Raw genomic sequence first — 19,643 nt, forward strand, 5'->3', positions numbered from 1 at the left:
GTTTTTCTGACTGTTTCCTTGGCTGTGCAGAAGCATTTTATCTTGATAAAGTCCCACAAGTTCATTTTATCTTTTGTTTCTCTTGCCTTTGGAGATGTGTCATGAAAAAGGTTGCTTTGGCCAATGTCGTCGAGGTTGCTGCCTATGTTCTCCTCTAGAATTTTGATGGATTCCTGTCTCACATCGAGGTCTTTCATCCATTTGGAGTTTATTTTTGTGTATGGTATGAGAGAGTGGTCAAGTTTCATTCTTTTACATGTAGCTGTCCAATTTTCCCAGCACAATTTATTGAAGAGACTGTCTTTTTTCACTGGAGGTTTTTTCCTCCTTTTTCAAATATTAGTTGCCCAAAGAGCTGAGGGTCCATTTCTGGGTTCTCTATTCTGTTCCATTGGTCTACAGGACTGTTTTTGTGCCAGTACCATGCTGTCTTTGTGATCACAGCTTTGTAGTACAGCTCGAAATCCGGCATTGTCATGCCTCCAGCTTTGTTTTTCCTTTCAACAGTTCCTTGGTGATTCGGGGCCTTTTCTGGTTCCATACAAATTTAAGGACTATTTGTTCCAGTTCTTTCAAAAATGTCATCGGTATTTTGATCGGGATGGCATTGAAAGTGTAGATTGCTCTGGGTAGCATGGACATTTTAACTATGTTAATTCTTCCGATCCATGAGCATGGAATATTTTCCCATCTTTTTGTGTCTTCCTCAATGTCTTTCAAGAGTGATTTATAGTTTCTAGAATATAGGTCCTTTACATCTGTGGTTAAGTTAATTCCAAGGTAACGTATGGTTTTTGGTGCTATTGTAAATGGGATCGATTTGCTAATCTCTCTTTCTTCAGTCTCATTATTCGTGTATAGAAATGCAACTGATTTCTGAGCATTGATTTTGTATCCCGCCACATTGCTGAATTGCTCTATAACTTCTAATAGTTTGGGCATGGATTCTTTTGGGTTTTCCATATAGAGTATCATGTCATCTGCGAAGAGAGACATTTTGACTTCTTCTTTGCCAAATTGGATACCTTTAATCCCTTTTTGTTGTCTGATTGCTGTTGCAAGGACTTCTAGTACTATGTTGAATAGTAGTGGCGAGAGTGGGCATCCTTGTCGTGTTCCTGATCTTAAGGGAAAGGCTTCCAGCTTTTCCCCATTGAGAATGATATTTGCTGTAGGCTTTTCATAGGTGGTTTTTATGAGATTGAGGAAGGTACCCTCTATCCGTACACTCTGAAGGGTTTTAATCAGGAAAGGATGCTCTATTTTGTCAAATGCTTTTACTGCATCAATTGAGAAGATCATATGGTTCCTGAGTCTTTTCTTGTTGATATGATGCATCACACTGATTGATTTGCAAAGGTTGAACCACGCTTGCAACCCAGGTATGAATCCCACTTGGTCATGTGGATAATCCTTTTAAAGTGCTGTTGGATTCTATTAGGCAGGATCTTGTTGAGAATTTTGGTGTCCATAATCATTAGGGAAATCGGTTTGTAATTCTCCTTTTTGATGGGGTCTTTGCCTGGTTTGGTGACCAAGGTAATATTGGCCTCATAGAATGAGTTTGGTAGCTTTCCTTCTGTTTCTATTTTTTGAAATAGCTTTAGGAGAATAGGTATTATTCTTCTTTAAATTTGGTAGAATTCCCCAGGAAAACCGTCCGGGCCTAGAGTTTTGTTATTTGGAAGGTTGTTTATCACTGACTCAATTTCTTCATAATTAATTGGCCTGTTTAAGAAATCAAGTTCTTCCTGTTTCAGTCTTAGTAGTTTATGGGTTTCCAGGAAGGCCTCCATTACTTCCAGATTGCTTAATTTATTGGCATATAGCTGTTGATAAAATTTGTAATAATCCTTTACAATTTCATTGGTGTTCATCGTGACCTCTCCTTTTTCATTCATAATTTTATTAATTTGGGTCCTTTCTCTATTCTTTTGGAGAAGCCTTGCCAGCGGTCTGTCAATTTTATTGATTCTCTCTAAGAACCAGCATCTAGTTCTGTTGATTTGCTCTACTGTACTCCTGGTTCCTAATTCATTGATTTCTGCTCTAATCTTGGTCAACTGCTTCCTCGTGCATGGATTAGGCCTGTCCCTCTGTTGCTGTTCCAGCTTCTTGAGGTGAGAATATAAAAACTGCATTTTAGATTTTTCTATTCTTTTGAGTGAGGCTTGGATGGCTATGTATTTCCCCCTTAGGACTGCTTTTGCAGTATTCCATAGGTTTTGGACCATTGTGTTTTCATTCCCATTGGTCTCCATAAATTGTTTAAATTGATTTTTGATTTCCTGGTTTATCAAGTCATTTCTGAGCAGGATGGTTCTTAGTCTCCAAGTGTTTGAGTTTCTTCCAAATTTTTCCTTGTGGTTGAGTTCCAATTTCAGAGAGTTGTGGTCTGAAAATATTCAGGGAATACTTTCAGTCTTTTGGTATAGGTTGAGACCTGTTTTGTGAACCAGAACGTGGTCTGTTCTTCAGAATGTTCCATGGGCATTAGAATAGAATGAGCATTCTTTGGTTCTGGGGTGTAGTGTTCTATATATATCTATGAGGTCCAACTCGTCGAGTATGGCATTCAAAGCTCTTGTTTCTTTACTGATTTCTTGCTTAAGTGATGTATCTATTGCTGATAGGGGGGTGTTGAGGTCTCTTAATATTAGTGTATTTTTATCTATATGTCTATTTATTGTGGTTAAGAGCTGGCTTGTGTATCTTGCTGCTCCCCTGTTGGGGGCATAGTTATTTATAATTGTCATATCCACTGTTGGATACATCCTTTAAGAATAATATAGTGGCCTTCTGTGTCTCTAACTATAGTCTTTAGTTTAAAATCCAATCTGTTATGAGAATTGCTACCCCAGCTTTCTTTTGAGGTCCATTGGTGTGAAAGATGGTATTTCACCCTTTTACTTTCAGTCTGAATGTATCCTTAGGTTCAAAATGAGTCTTCTAGACAGCAAATGGATGGGTCATGTCTTCTTATTCAATCTGCAACCCTGTGGCGTTTATAGGAACATTTGTGCCATTTACATTGAGACTGATTATTGAGAGATATGATTTTAATGATGCCATGTGGCCAGTAAAGTCTTTGTTTCTATATATTATGACTTTCTGTTTTGTATCACTCTTGGGGTCTTTTTACTTATATAGAACCCCCTTTAATATCTCCTGTAGGGCTGGTTTCATGGTTATGAATTTGGTCAATGACTGGCGATTCTGGAAGGTCTTTATCTCTCCATCAATTCTGAATGACAGCCTTGCTGGATAAAGGATTGTTGGCTGCATGTTTCTCTCTGAAAGAGCTTTAAAAATGCCCCCCCCCACAACCCTTTCTCTCATTCCAGGTCCGTGTAGACATGTCTGCCGTAATTCTGATACCTTTGCTTTGGAACATGAGAAATTTCTTTGCCCTTTCAATACTGTATCCTTGGATCTAATATTTGCGAAATGCACTATGACGTGACGTGGTGTAGGTTTGTCATGGTTGAGCTTGGGAGGGGTCCTCTCTGCCTCTTGGACATGAATGTTTGTTTCCCTTGCTAGATTAGGGAAGTTTTCAGCTAGAATTTGTTCAAATATCTCTTCTAGACCTCTGTTTTTCTACACCCCCTCGGGGATGCCGATGATTCTGACATTGGAACATTTCATTAAGTCAGTAATCTCCCATAACCTGCATTCTTGAGAATGGATTTTTTTGAGCCAAGTTTCTGTCTTAGCTTTCTCTTCTACTAACCCATCCTCTAATTCACTGATACGTTCTTCTGCCTCATTCACCCTGGCCGTCAGAGGATCTAGTTTTGACTGCACTTGGCTCATAGAATTTTTAATTTCTGCCAGATTCACTCTCATTTCCGCCCTTAGAGATTCTATATTCTCTGTAACATTTTCGTTAATACTTTTTTCAAGTCTACACATCATCTTGACTATTGTTACTCTGAACGCCATTTCTGATAATTTGGTTGTATCTATATCCATTAGTTCTGTGGCAGAGGCCACAGACGCATTGTCTTTTCTTTGCTGGGGGGGATTTCTCCTTCTCTTTATTCTGATGAGGAGAGGTTGTGGGGTTGTCCAGAGCCCAGATTATTGACTAGGGCCCAGGCATTGTGCACTCGTTTTATAGGGACCTTAGGGATGTGGGCTTCTTGATTTTTCAGTCGGCCTTCTGGGTGAGGGGCCTGCCGCGCCAATACTCAGGCAACCCTGTTTAGGTAGAGTCTCCGTGTCCCCTGCAAGGGGGTTGGGGATGGGCACACTGTGATCTGGTATTTCCAGGCTTTTGTTCTCTGGCGGCTTTCCCTGGCGGTTTGCTGTGCCTCTTCTGATAGTCAGAGCAGCAGTAGCTGAATCTCAGCCTCTGTCTCAGAACAGAGTGATCTCAGACCTCTCTCCACTGGTATTCTGGCCACTTTAACTCTGTTTCTGTTGGTGCTGCTCAACCCTGCAGCATCCCGGGATGTGCACCCCACACGCAGCGTCCCAGCCCTCACTTCCAGGGCCAGCACATCTCTGTCCTTTGTGTTTCTAACACTGCCAGCCGCCAGCTGCCCCTGTACGCTCCAGAGCTCCATCTCAGTGTGGTTTGCGTGCATTCTGGTGCTCCAGTTTTCAGACTGGTCGCGCACGTTCACAGGCTTATGGTCTCAGTCTGCTCTCTCTTGATTGCCGGTCCGCGAGTCCACCCGCTCCCCAGGCAGTTGGCTACCACTTCCCGGTGCCCGAACGTGGCGGCTCCCTCCCTCTTCCATTTATCTTCCGATATCTGTGCGTGGTTTCACGGCTCCCTGCTTCGCACCTCAATACTCATCGCTGGAGATGTTCATGTGTAGAGATCCAGATGTATCTTCCTGCATCTCAGGCTGATTCCGTAGATGTTCAGGATGGTCTGGTACCTATCCAATTTGACTCAGGGGACCAGCTGAAAAAGGGGACCTCTACTCCTCTGCCTTCTTAACTCCTCCCCCCACAAATAAATTTTAAAACAAAGACAGTAGTAATAGATATAGAGGAACACTATATCATACTTACAGGGTCTATCCAACAAGAATATTTAACAATTGTAAATATCCATGCACCAAATATGGGAGCAGCCAACTACATAAACCAACTATTAACCAGAATAATGAATCGTATTTATAATAATCATTAATAGTAGGAGACTTCAAAACACTCCCCTCACAACAATGGACAGATCATCTAATCAGAAGATGAACAAAGAAACAAGAGCTTTCAAGGACACATTCGACCAGATGGACTTTGTAGATACATACAGACCATTACATCCTAAAACAACAGAATACTCATTCATCTCGAGTGCACTCAGAATGGTCTCCAGAATAGATCACATACTCGGTCACAAATCAGTTCTCAACTGATACCAAAAGACTGAGATTATTCCCTGCATATTTTCAGACCAAAATGCACTGAAACTGGAACTCAATCAGAAGGAAAATTTGGAAGGAATGCAAACATTCGGAAGTTAAAAAGAACCCTTCGAAAGAATGAATGGGTCAAACAAGAAATTAAAGAACTTAGTAGAGCAGATCAACAGAACTAGAAGCTGGTTCTTCGAAAGAATAAATAAGATCGATAAGCCACTGGCAAGACTTATTCAAAAGAAATAGGAAGGATCATTAGAAACTTTAATCAACAGCTTTGTGCCAATAAATTAAACAACCTGGAAGAAATGGATGCCTTCCTGGAAACTTATAAACTACCAAGACTGAAAGAGGAAGAAATTGATTGTTTAAACAGACCAATTAATCATGAAGAGATTGAAGCAGTGATCAAAAAACTCCTGAAAAACAAGACTCTTGTGGAATTCTACCAAACATTCAAAGAAGAAATAATACCTATTCTCCTAAAGCTGTTTCAAAAAATAGAAACAGAAGGAAAACTACCAAACTCATTCTATGAGGCCAGTATCTATATTCTAGAAACTAGAAATCACTCTTGAAAGACATTGAGGAAGACACAAAAAGATGGAAAAATATCCCATGCTCATGGATTGGAAGAATTAACATAGTTAAAATGTCTATGCTACCCAGAGCATTCTACACTGTCAATGCCATCCTGATCAAAATACCAATGACATTTTTCAAAGAACTGGAACAAACAGCCCTTAAATTTGTGTGGAACCAAAAAAGACCCCGATCACCAAGGAATTGTTGAAAAGGAAAAAGCAAAGCTGGGGCCATAACGTTGCCAGATTTCAAGCTATACTACAAAGCTGTGATCACAAAGACAGCATGGTACTGGCACAAAAACATACACATAGACCAATGGAACAGAATAGAGAACCCAGAAATGGACCCTCAGCGCTTTGGGCAACAAATCTGTGACAAAACAGGAAAAAACATCCAGTGGAAAAAAAGACAGTCTCTTCAATAAATGGTGCTGGGAAAATTGGTCAGCTACATGCAGAAGAATGAAACTTGACCACTGTCTCCCACCATACACAAAGATAAACTCCAAATGGATGAAAGACCTCAATGTGAGACAGGAATCCATCAAAATCCTAGAGGAGAACATAGGCAGTAATCTCTTTGACATCGGCCACAGCAACTTCTTTCGTGACACATCTCCAAAGGCAAGAGAAGGAAAAGAAAAAACTAACTTGTGAGACGTCATCAAGATAAAAATCCTCTGCAGAGCCAAGAAAACAGTCAAAAAAACTAAGACGCAGCCCATGGAATGGGAGAAGATATTTGCGAATGACACTACAGATAAAAGACTGGTATCCAAGATCTACAAAGAACTTCTCAAAATCAATACACAAGAAACAAAGAAATCAAAAAATGGGCAGAAGATATGAACAGACACTTTTCCAATGAGGACATACAAATGGCTAACAGACACATGAAAAAAAGTTCAAAATCATTAGCCATCAGGGAAATTCAAATCAAAACCACACTGAGATACCACCTTATGCCAGTTAGAATGGCAAAAATAGACAAGGCAGGAAACAACAAATTTTGGAGAGGATGTGGAGAAAGGGGATCCCTCCTACTTTGTTGGTGGGAATGCAAGTTGGTACAGCCACTCTGGAAAACAGTGTGGAGGTCCCTCAAAAAGTTAAAAATTGAGCTACCCTTTGATCCCGACATTGCACTACTCAGTATTTACCTCAAAGATACAGACGTAGTGAAGAGAAGGGCCATATGCACCCCAATGTTCATAGCAGCATTGTCCACAATAGCTAAATCGTGGAAGGTGCTGAGATGCCCTTCAGCGGATGACTGGATTAAGAAGCTGTGGTCCATATATACAATGGAATATTACTCAGCCATCAGAAAGAACGATTACCCAACATTTGCAGCAAAATGGACAGGAGTGGAGGAGATAATGCTAAGCAAAATAAGTCAAGCAGAGAAAGACAGTTATCATATGCTTTCACTCATTTATGGAACATAATAAGTAGGAAGATCGGTAGGAAAAGAAAGGGAAGAAGAAAGGGGGGGTAAAGAGAAGGGGGAATGAACCACGAGAGACTATGGACTCTGGGAAACAAACTGAGGGTTTCAGGGTGGGGGAATGGAATAAGCCGGTGATGGGTATTAAGGAGGGCAAGTATTGCATGGTGCAGTGGGTGTTATACGCCAAGTAATGAATCATGGAACTTTACATCAAAAACCAGGGATGACTAACAGAATATAATAAAAAAATTATTATTAAAAAAAACAAAACTAAAAGACATCCTCTGATATATGGGTATATATACTGGGTAGTTTGGGCTATGATTAAATTCAAGGGAAATGTCCTTTTTTTCTTAAATCTACAGAGTAGACATCATAATAGCTTCCTTCTCCTCACATATTCTATCCACCAAGTGGACAAAGAAATTTTATTAAGCAAGTACCATTTACTCTAACAGTGTGCTGGATCCTATGGGTAACTGATGAGTAGACCTCTTCCTTCAAATAAAAAATTGTGATCCAATATAGAAAATAGAACAAACTGTAACTATTATGGCTGAAGTGGAAGTGGGACCCCCAGCGTCCTTATTCTCTCTTCAAATCCAACTCTGCCTGATTCTATTAGAGTGACCTGTTATATACCTCTATGGAAATCCTAGGGCTCCTCAGAACATATTTCAAAGCCACCAATCAAATTCATCCTCTTCATTTCAGAGATGAAGAAACAAATGTTCAGAAAGGGCAAGGAACTAGCCTAAGAGCATGCGGCTATGTTCCGCTGGGTCCTCTAAATGTACAGACTTACACATGAAGCAATTTAAAATACAGATAATTATACACACAAGAGCTTTCTGGAGACTGGCACAATTTCATACTTCTCTCTGTAAACTCCTGTCACCCCTCACACTGCTTTGGCCATAAGCAGGGCTCAGCAATTACACCTGGAGTGACAAAATGAAACCAAATAGGTAGTAAGTTTAGGGTATTGACTGTAATTTAAGTAGACTTAGAGAAAGACATTACCATGGGTAGGGGGATTTGATTCATTCAGTCAACATTTACTGAGTCTATAAGTGCAAGGAACTGAGATGAAATTGGGTGTTCAGAAAAGTTCTGTTTAATCATAGTAGAGGTGTGTGTGTGTGTGTGTGTGTGTGTGTGTGTGTGTGTGTTTGTACTATGTTCCAGCAATTGTGCAAGGCATTTTATATGTCATCTGATTTAATCCCCATCATGACAATATGAATAGGTATGTTTAGTTTCATTTTCACAGATGAAAATTCTGAGGCTGAGAGAAGTAAAGTGCCTTGCCAATGATCACAAAGCCAGGTAGTGGAGACTCCACTGTGGTGAGCCTAATCAACTTTGGCACCATACCAAGGAACTTTCCTCATATGATAGATCTCAAGAGATAGAAAATAAGCCAATGGAGGTTAATGCTTGTCCTGGTGTAGTCATCGATTTTCAGGGTGAAATGAGGCATATCATGGAACCTCCTGGAACCTTGGAAATTCTACCTGAGAAATAGAACTCAGTGTAACTTTGCACAGAGGTCTTAGATGACTCCATGAGGTAGACTCTGCAACATATTTTGCCTTACAAGTGAGGAAAGCAACCAAGTCATTAAAGATGTGATTTTATGTGGAAAGTTTTGTAATGAAATCCTCCCAAGAGGCTAAAGTGCACCAGGTGTGGCCACGGAATCACAGGAAAACCACAACATACTTCCTTAACGTTACCCACATTCACTGGGGTCATAGTCTTACTTAACTATCGAACCAGGATATCTGACCTCCCTAGTCCATAGCCTATCCAGACAGAATCCTGAGTCAAAACAAAAACCACTCAGCTGACTTCTTTCCAATGGCTTTTTGCTAGCTAACATGGAGTAGGAAGTGTAGAGAGGAGGGGAGGTTCTAGGGCAATGGAATATCCATTTCTGGGTCAAGCTTGGCAGACTCATCTGTCATCCAGCTTTGGAGGTGACTTAGCCCCAATACTCACACAACAAGCAGGGAAGGACAGCTGGGACCTGTAGGACTTGAGGACAGGCTGATCAAGTGAAGCCACTGGGTAGTGAAGATGGATGGAAAACTGCACATATTTGTTGATGAGCTATGAAAATGGTGAGAAGTGGACAGATTCAGAATATATTATATAGGTATAACCCACCAGGTCTTACTAATGCAGTGGTTTTTCAAGTGTGATCCCTGAAATAGCAGTAACACTATTGCCTGGGAACTTGTTAGAAATGCATACGCTTAGGCCCCACCTCTGATCTACTGAATCAGAAACTCTGGAGATGGGACCCAGCAATCTGTTTCAATGGTCCTCCGGGTAGAGCCTGATGCAAAACCAGTGTGCTAATGTTTGATAATCACTATGCCAATGTTTCCATGTAGGGGGTCAGAGAGAGGGAGGGATGAAGAATGATTCCAGATTTGGGGTAGGGGAGATATTTACTACTGATGGGGCAGACTAAGAAAGGAGAATGTTGGGGTAGGAGTGGAATTGAAAGTTCTGTTGGAGCCTGTTTGAGATCCAGTGACACATCCAATGGGTTTAGTTAAGTGGGAAGTTGGATATATGAGTCTGGAACTCAGGGAAGAGATCACAGCTATTTGTCTAAATTCTAAGATCCTTGAGAACAGGTCTAATTCACCTTAATGGTCCTCACAGAATATACCAGTCCAGTGTATGGCCCAAAACAGGTGGTTGGTAAATGTCACTGAATGAACAAAGGGGAGCAAGCTTTTCCTGCTTTCTCTGGTCTAGCTAGAATACTCCCTAAGTACTAAGTGTTCTTCCATTTAATACTTATTTGTTCATCTGGGAAAATAGCTACGTGAGAAAAGCAGATACCTTAGAACAGTTGAATTTGAAGACTTTCTTACAGCTCACTAGCAAATGCCAACTCTTTCCCATTCTCTTTCCTGTGATTAGCATTGTTTGGCTTGAATTGCCCATTCCTAAATTCCAGAGGTACCAGATCTCCTGTAACTGGCTGTTGAGTGAGCACTGGGGCTGTGTCAGTTCTCAAGCCAGATGAGAGAGGAACCTGCTGAAGCTTCCAGAACAATTACGGAAGGAAGGAAGGAAAGAAGGAAGGAAGGAAGGAAGGAGAAAGGAAGATACACGACAATTCAAAACTTGATAATGAGACAGAATGATGAGTGCAACAATAAATCTCCATATAGCTCCCTGTGGGAGCCCAAAAAGGTAGTAATCCCTTTGGACTGGTGAATTTGGAAGATTTTGGACAAGAAGTGGGGCTTGTTCTGGGTGTTTCTTGAGGCATAAGTAGGACTTACAGGCTTGGAATGAGGCAAGGGTGTTCAAGAAGAAGGGAATGACATTGGCAAAGGCCTGGGGGAGTAAAAGTGTATAAGAGAGCAAGGAACGTTCATGTAGATAAAGGATAGGTTGAATGAAGAGAAGTAGTAGCAGATGAGATTGGAAATGTGGGTCTGGGCCAGACTTGTGGGACAGAGGGGCATGAATGCAACAAATGTATGCAAATATCTGTCCAATAGACATACAGTAAGAAATGACCTACAGCAAGAAATTATTTTCAGAGTGTGACCCAATATACACATACATAGATAAAAACTTGAAACAAAATTTCTGAAAGGAATACTTACCATTTCATATGTAATGTATGCTGATATTTTCGATAATATTTTGTTATTTAAAAAAATGTTTTATAGGATTGGAACAAGATAGTGGAAGAGTAGGGGATCTCATGTCATCCGGTCCCTTGAATTTAGCTAGTTAGCTATCAAATCATTCTGAACACCCATGAATTCAACCTAAGATGTAAGAAAAGACTTGCTAGAACTCTACAAATAGGAAAGTGATCACTTTTTGCAAAGTAGGAGGTGTGGAGAAGTGAATCAGAGGGTATATATAGCAAGATAAAGGGTTGGGGGAAGGATCCTCCATAAGACAGCTACCAGAAAGTGATATAGCCCCTGAGTGCAAAATCAGAACTTTCAGAAGTCTGCTCTAGTGAGAGATGTCCCTGCCTGAAAAGTGCTCAGGTGGTGAAGCAGGGCAGAATTATAGGTGGGACAGTGTGGTCTCAGGATCCCCAGGGTAACAGAAAGAATGGGGGTGCCTGAGCTGTGAGAGTTCCCAAGCACTGGATCAGGGAAATCGGTTGGGGTCAGGAAGCCCAGGAGTGGGCTTTCCTCTCGGTTTGCCATAAACCATGCACCATGGCACAATCAGGCTATGCTCTCCATGCGGCGGCCCTGCAAAGGGCAGAAACGTGGCCAAACCTTCTCCTTCCTTGGGGAGGGGGCACAGATCACCAGTAATTGGGCAACTGTTCTCACTGTGGGGGCCCTGTAAGTGGCAGGCCTCTGCAACCTTCCTCCCTCTCCCAGGAGGATCAGTGCGGGTATGCACTGCAAGAGTCTGCAGAGTTTGGTGCACACAAAAGTGAAGACTGCTTTTCCCTAATGGTTTACTGAAGAGAGGGGTCTGTGAATTTTTAGCTCTGGGGCTGGAGATCAGGGTGTCACCATTTTTGTTTTCATCCCTAAAACACCTCAGAAAGCCTTCAGGGAACAAAAGCCACAGAAAGCAACCCGAAGCAGCTTACACTGAGCCCAGACCCCTGGAAAAGAGCAGTGCAACTGCAACCAGGCAAACACCTGAGATTCAGTAAAGCAGGTCCCTCCCCCAGAAGACCAGCTGGCAAATACCAAGGTTACAAAGCACACAGAACTATAAAACTCCAGCATTAGGGAAAAATAGTATATAGAATTCAAAGTTGTTTTTTTCCCTCATGAATCTTTTATCTTTAAGTTTAAAATTTTCCTTTTCTTTTTTTCCCTATTTTTCCTTTACAACTAGTTTCTTATTTTATCAGCACACTGTTTTTAAGTCTTTTTTTTAATTTCAGTTTTACCTTTATGTTTTATAGCTATATTCTTCATTTTTGGTTTTCTCTCTCTCTCTCTCTCTCTCTCTATATATATATATATATATGTGTGTGTGTGTGTGTGTGTGTGTGTGTGTGTTTTGGCTTTCTTTACAATTTTGGGATTTAATGTCTTCTAACAAACAGTACAACATACATGATATGATGAGCACTGGGTGTAATATGCAACTGATGAATCATTCAACACTACATCAAAAACTAATGATGTACTATATGTTGGCTAATTGAATTTAAATTAAAAAATACACCTAGAACCAAGTGGATCACCTGTTTTGTCCACCTGGGAGTTTATATTCTCCTTTTTCCTTTTTTTTTTCATTCTCTCTCTCTCTCTCTCTTTTTTTTTTTTTTGGCCTCACCTCTTCAGATTTGTCTAGTGTGTATTTAGCTTGGGTCATGGCTGATATTTTTTATTTTATTCTCTCATACAATCATTCTTCTCTAGGAAAAATGACTAGAAGGAGGAATTCACAACAAAGGAAAGAACCAGAGGTAATACTTACTGCCACAGATCTAATTGATATGAATATAGGTATAATGTCAGAACTGGAACTCAAGATAAGGATTATAAAGTTACTAGCTGGGCTTGAAAAAGCATAAAATACCAGAGAATTTCATAGTGCAGAAATAAAATCTAAAAGGGCTAAAATAAAAATGCCTTAACTGAGATACAGTCTAAAATGGATGATCTAACAGCTAGGGTAAATGAGGCAGAAGAGAGAGTCAGTGACATAGAAGACAAGACGATGAAAAGGAAAGAAGCTGAGGAAAAGAGATGAAAACAACTAATGGGCCATGAGGGGAGGCTCTGAGATATCAGCGATACAAAAAATGAAACAATATTAGAATTACTGGGGTCCCAGAGGAAGAAGAAAGAGAGATAGGGAGACAGAAGATATAGATGAGCACATCATAGCTGAGTACTTTCCTAATCAGGGAAAGGAAACCAGCATTCAGGCCCAGGAGGTAGAGAAGCTGCCTCAAAATCAATAAATAAAGATCAACACCCCAACATATAATAGGGAAGCTTGCACATTTCAGAGATAAAGAGACAATCCTGAAAGCAGCATGAGACAGGAGGTTCTTAACCTAAGGTGGTAGAACTATTAGGCTGGTGGAAGACCTATCCACAGAGACCTGGCAGGCCAGAAATCTCTGGCATGTTATATTCAGGGTAATAAATAAGAAAAACATACAACGAAGAATACTTTATCCACCAAGGCTGTTATTCAGAATGGAAGGAGAGATAAAGAGCTTCCAGGACAGACAGAAACTAAAAGAATTTGTGACCACTAAACCTGTCCTTCAAGAAATATTAAAGGGGGGGCGCCTGGGTGGCACAGTCGTTAAGCGTCTGCCTTCGGCTCAGGGCGTGGTCCCGGTGTTCTGGGATCGAGCCCCACATCAGGCTCTTCTGCTATGAGCCTGCTTCTTCCTCTCCCACTCCACCTGCTGTGTTCCCTCTCTCGCTGGCTGTCTCTGTCAAATAAATAAATAAAATCTTTAAAAAAATATATTAAAGGGGATCCTGTAAGCAAGGTGAGAGCCCAAAAGTAACATAAACCAGAAACAGAGACAATCTGCAGAAACAGGAACTTTCCAGGCAATACAATGGCACTAAATTCATATCTTTCAATAGTTACTCTGAATGTAAATTGGCTCAATGCTCCAATCAAAAAACATGTATCAGAATGGATAAAAAAACAAGACCCATCCATGTGCTGTCTACAAGAGACACATTTGAGACCTAAAGACACCTCCAGATTGAAAGTGAGGGGGTGGAGAACAATTTACCATGCTAACGGACCTCAAAAGAAAGCTCGGGTAGCAATCCTCATATCAGACAAATTAGATTTTAAACCAAAGACTGGAGTAAGGGATGAAGAGGGACACTATATCATACTTAAGGGTCTATCCAACCAGAAGATCTAACAATTGTAAATATTTGTGCCTCCAACACAGGAGCAGCCAATTATACAAACCAATTAATAACCAAAGTAAAGAAACATTGATAATAATAAATTAATAGTAGGGGACTTCAACACCTCATTCACAGCAATGGACAGATCATCTAAGCAGAAGATCAACAAGGAAACAAGGACTTTGAATGACACACTGGACCAGATGGACTTCACAGATATATACAGAACATTTCATCCTAAAGCAACAGAATATACATTCTTCTTGAGTGTACATGGAACATTCTCCAGAATAGATCACATACAGGGTCACAAATCAGGTTTCAACCAGTATCAAAAGATTAGGATTATTCTCTGCTTATTTTCAGACCACAGTGCTTTGAAATGTGAATTCAATCACAAGAGGAAATATGGAAGGAACTCAAACACTTGGAGGTTAAAGAGCATCCTACCAAAGAACGAATAGGTCAACCAGGACATTAAAAAAGAGTTAAAAGAATTCATGGAAACAAAGGAAAATGAAAACTCAGCTGTTCGAAACATTGGGATACAGCAAAGGTGGTCCTAAGAGGAAAGTGCATAGCAATACATCTAAGCCTTTCTCAAAAAATTAGAGAAGTCTCAAATACACGAGCTTAACTTACACCTAAAGGAGTTGGAGAAAGAACAGCAAATAATGTCTAAACCAAGCAGAAAAAGAGAAATAATCAAGATTAGAGCAAAAATTAATGAAACAGAAGCCACAACAACACTAGAACAGATCAATGAAACTAGAAGTTGGTTCTTTTAAAGAATTAATAAGATTGATGTTCCCAAGAACATAAGCCAAGATGGTGGAAGAGTAGGTAGGGGTCTCAGTTCATCTGGTCACTTGAATTAAGCTGTATAACTATCAAACCATTCTGAACACCCATGAATTCATCCTGAGATATAAGAAAAATTTATCTAGAAATCTACAAGTAGAAAGCCTACTTATTGAAAGGTAGGAGGTGTGGAGAAGTGAATCTGAAGGGAGATATCAGAAGATAAACAGAGAGGGGAGGGAGCCTCAATAACTGGCTAGAGCCCCAAAGTGATAGAGCCCCGAAGGGCAAAACTGGGACCCTTAGAAATCTGCACCAGATACATCCCTTCCTGAAAGGTGTGCAGGTGGCAGAACGGAGCAGGATCCTAGGTGTGACAGGGTGGTCTCAGGATCCCTGGGGTCACAGAAAGAATGGGGGTGCCTGAGGTGGCAGAGTTCCCAAGTATTGGAGTGGGGAAATGGATTGCAGTCAGTGAGCTGAGGAGGGGACTCTGAGCTCAGGTGGCCATAATCCGTGAGTAGGACCCAATCAAGTGACTGCTCTCCACTTGGGCACCAAGCAGCAGACTGGAATGCAGAGATCATCCACCACCCCCCAGGAGGGGTGGGATGGGTGTGCCCACAATCTGGCAACAGCTTTCAGGGCAGGGGTCCCATAAACAATAGTACAGAGACACTCAGCTGCCCCCCTCCCATGGCGAGGGGCAGACGCAGAACACGCATGATCACAGGACCACTCTTGGCATCAGGGCCTTACAAAAGGCAGTAATGCGAGACCCTTGGACTCCCCTGGGGAGGATTGCTATGGGCATGCACCGCACATTCTGCAGAGTTTGACACACAAGAAAGTGAAGATGTTCTATCCCAGAGGGTTAACTAAATAAAAGGACTGCGATCTTTTGACTCTCGGCTGGAGAATGGGGCATGACCATCTTTATTTTGATCCTCTAACGAGGCAAAGAAAGCCTTCAGAGAACAAAAGCCACGCAGAGGACCAGCTCATATGGAGCCTATCCCCCTGACAAAGGGGTGGTGCAAAGCTGTCCAGAAAAAGACACGTGAGAAGTAGCACAGCAGGGCCCTACCCCAGAAGACCAATTGTAAGAATAGGTGCACAACAAATTTATGGATCCCACAAGACTGTTAAAATCAATTGCTAGGGGAAAACAGCATATAGAACTTGTGGAATTTCTCATGATTCGATTATCTCTCAGTCTAAAATTTTCCATTTCTTTTTTTTTTTCACTTTTCAACTAGTTTCTTATTTTATCGACACTTTCTTTCTAAGTTGCTTTTTAACTTTTATTTTATACATATATATGCTTCAGTTTTGGCTGTTTTTTGATCTATTCAATTTTATTTTTGTATATATGTACACATACACACATACATAAGTTTTCTATCTTTGCAATATTGGGATTCAGTGTCTTCCAACACACAGACCAAAACTCATTCAGAAATAAGTGGATCGATGGGGAGGGGTTAAGATGGCAGAGGAGTAGGGGACTCCTTTTACAGCTGGTTCCCTGAGTCGAGTTGGATAGGTAACAGACCAGCCCGAACATCAACGGAATCAGCCTGAGACGCAAGAAGATACATCTGGATCTCTACAAATGAACATCTCCAGCGCTGAGTATTGAGGTACAAAGCAGGGAGCCATGAAACCACGCACAGATATTGGAAGATAAACAGAAGGGGGACAGAGCTGCCGTATTCCGGCACTGGGAAGTGGTAGCCACCTGCACTGGGGAGTGGGTGGACTCGCGGACGGGGTGGACTCACGGACAGACACTCTAGAGAGAGCAGATTGACACCCTGAGCCTGGAAACGTGTGCGACCAGTCTGAAAACTGGAGCACTGAAATGCGCACAAACCACACTGAAATGGAGCTCTGGAGCGCGCGGGGGCAGCTGGGGGCTGGCGGTGTTAGAAACACAAAGGACAGAGACGCGCCGGCCCTGGAAGTGAGGCCTGGGACGCCGGGTGTGGGGCGCAAATCCCAGGACGCTGCAGGGTTGAGCAGCACCAACAGAAACAGAGTTAAAGTGCCCAGATCATCAGTGGAGAACGGCCCGCGATCCCCTCTGTTCTGTGACAGAGGCTGAGATTCGGCCACTGCTGCTCTGTCTCTCAGAAAAGGCACAGCAAACCGCCAGTGAAAGCCACCAGAGAACAAAAGCCTGGAAATACCGGCTCACAGCGTGCCCATCCCCATCCCCCCTCACAGGAGACATGGAGACCCGACCCAAACAGGGTTGCCTGAGTATTGGCATGGCAGGTCCCTCCCCCAGAAGGCAGGCTGAAAAATCAAGAAGCCCACATCCCTAAGATCACTATAAAACAAGGGCACACGGCCTGGGTCCTGGTCAATAATTTGGGCTCTGGACAGCCCTGCAACCTCTCCTCATCAGGATGACTAGAAAGAGAAATCCTCCCCAAGCAAAGAAAAGACAATGAGTCTGTGGCCTCTGGCACGGAACTAATGGATATGAATGTAACCAAATTCTCAGAAATGGAAGTCAGAGTAACAATGGTCAAGATGATGTGTAGACTTGAAAAAAGTATTAACCAAAATGTTAATGAGAATATAGAATCTCTATGGGCAGAAATGAGAGCGAATCTGGCAGAAATTAAAAATTCTATGAGCCAAAAGTAGTCAAAACTAGAGGCTATGACGGCCAGGGTAAATGAGGCAGAGGAACGTATTAGCGAATTGAAGGATGGGTTAGTAGAAGAAAAAGCGAAAATAGAAGCTAGACTTAAAAAAATCCACGCCCACGAATGTAGGTTATGGGAGATTACTGACTCAATGAAACGATCCAATGTCAGAATCATCAGCATCCCCGAGGGAGTGGAGAAAAACAAAGATCTAGAAGAGATATTTGAACAAATTATAGGTGAGAACTTCCCTAAAATAGCAAGGGAAACAAACATTCGTGTCCAAGAGGCAGAGAGGACCCCTCCCAAGCTCAACCACGACAAAGCTATGCCACATCACATCATAGTGCATTTTGCAAATATTAGATCCAAGGATACAGTAATGAAAGCGGCCAGGGCAAAGAAATTTCTCATGTTCCAAAGCAAAGGTATCAGAATTACATCAGACCTGTCTACACAGACCTGGAATGAGAGAAAGGGTGGGGGGGGGCATTTTTAAAGCTCTTTCAGAGAAAAACATGCAGCCAAGGATCCTTTATCCAGCAAGGCTGTCATTCAGAATGGATGGAGAAATAAAGACCTTCCAGAATCGCCAGTCATTAACCAATTTCATGACGACGAAACCAGCCCTACAGGAGATATTTAGGGGGGTTCTATAAAGGTAAAAAGGCCCCAAGAGTGATACAGAACAGAAAGTCACAACCGATACAAACAAAGACTTTACAGGCAACATGGCATCATTAAAATCATAACTCTCAGGATTCATCTCAATGCTAATAGCTTAAATGCTCCCATAAAACGCCACAGGGTTGCAGATTGGATAAAAAGAAATGACCCATCCATTTGCTGTCTACAAGAGACTCATTTTGAACCCAAAGATACATTCAGACTGAAAGTAAAGGGATGGAGTACCATCTTTCATGCATGTGGACCTCAAAAGAAAGCTGGATAGCAATTCTCATATCAGACAGATTGGATTTTAAACTAAAGACTATAGTTAGAGACACAGAAGGGCACTATATTATTCTTAAAGGATGTATCCAACAAGTGGATATGACAATTATAAATATATATGCCCCCAACAGGGGAGCAGCAAGATACACAAGCCAACTATTAACCAGAATAAAGAGACATAGAGATAAAAATATGTTAATAGTAGGGGACCTCAACACCCCACTATCAGAAATAGACAGAACACCCTTACAAAAACTAAGCAAAGAATCAAAAGCTCTGAATGCCATACTCGATGAGTTGGACCTCATAAGTATATATAGAACACTATACCGCAGAACCAAAGAATACTCATTCTATTCTAATGCCCATGGAACATTCTCATGAACAGACCACGTTCTGTGACACAAAACAGGTCTCAACCAATACCAAAAGAGTGAAATTATTCCCTGCATATTCTCAGACCATAATGCTTTGAAGGTGGAACTCAACCACAAGGAAAAATTTGGAAGAAATTAAAACACTTGGAGACTAAGAACCATCCAGCTCAGGAATGATTCGAAAAAACAGGAAATGAAAAATCAAATTAAACAATTTATGGAGACCAACAAGAATGAAAACACAATGGTCCAAAACCTATGGAATACTGCAAAGGCAGTCCTAAGGGGGAAATAAATAGCCATCCAAGCCTCACTCAAAAGAACAGAAAAATCTAAAATGCAGTTTATATACCTCACCTCAAGATGCTGGAACAGCATCAGAGGGGCAGGTCTAATCCATGCACTAGGAAGCACTTCACCAAAATTAGAGCAGAAATCAACGAATTAGAAACCAGGAGCACAGTAGAGCAGATCAACAGAGCTAGAAGCTGGTTCTTTGAGAGAATTAATAACATTGACAGACCTCTGGCAAGGCTTCTCCAAAAGAATAGAGAAAGGACCCAAATT

General features: G+C 41.4%; 1 protein-coding gene across 4 annotated transcripts in view; it reads right to left on the reverse strand.

Moving 5' to 3' along the window:
• ZC4H2 (zinc finger C4H2-type containing) overlaps nucleotides 1-19,643 on the reverse strand; it is a 52,839-nt gene that overhangs the window by 10,377 nt on the left and 22,819 nt on the right. The window contains exon 3 of one of the 4 annotated variants that reach the window (XM_057312136.1): nucleotides 8,258-8,356. The exons of the other annotated variants lie outside the window; for them this stretch is intronic. The gene's annotated coding sequence lies outside the window, so the exon portion shown is untranslated. The remainder of the gene's footprint in view (nucleotides 1-8,257; nucleotides 8,357-19,643) is intronic. 4 annotated transcript variants of the gene reach the window in all.

This window comes from Ursus arctos, chromosome X, assembly GCF_023065955.2.
Source record: "Ursus arctos isolate Adak ecotype North America chromosome X, UrsArc2.0, whole genome shotgun sequence".
Classification (NCBI taxonomy): Eukaryota; Metazoa; Chordata; class Mammalia; order Carnivora; family Ursidae; genus Ursus; species Ursus arctos.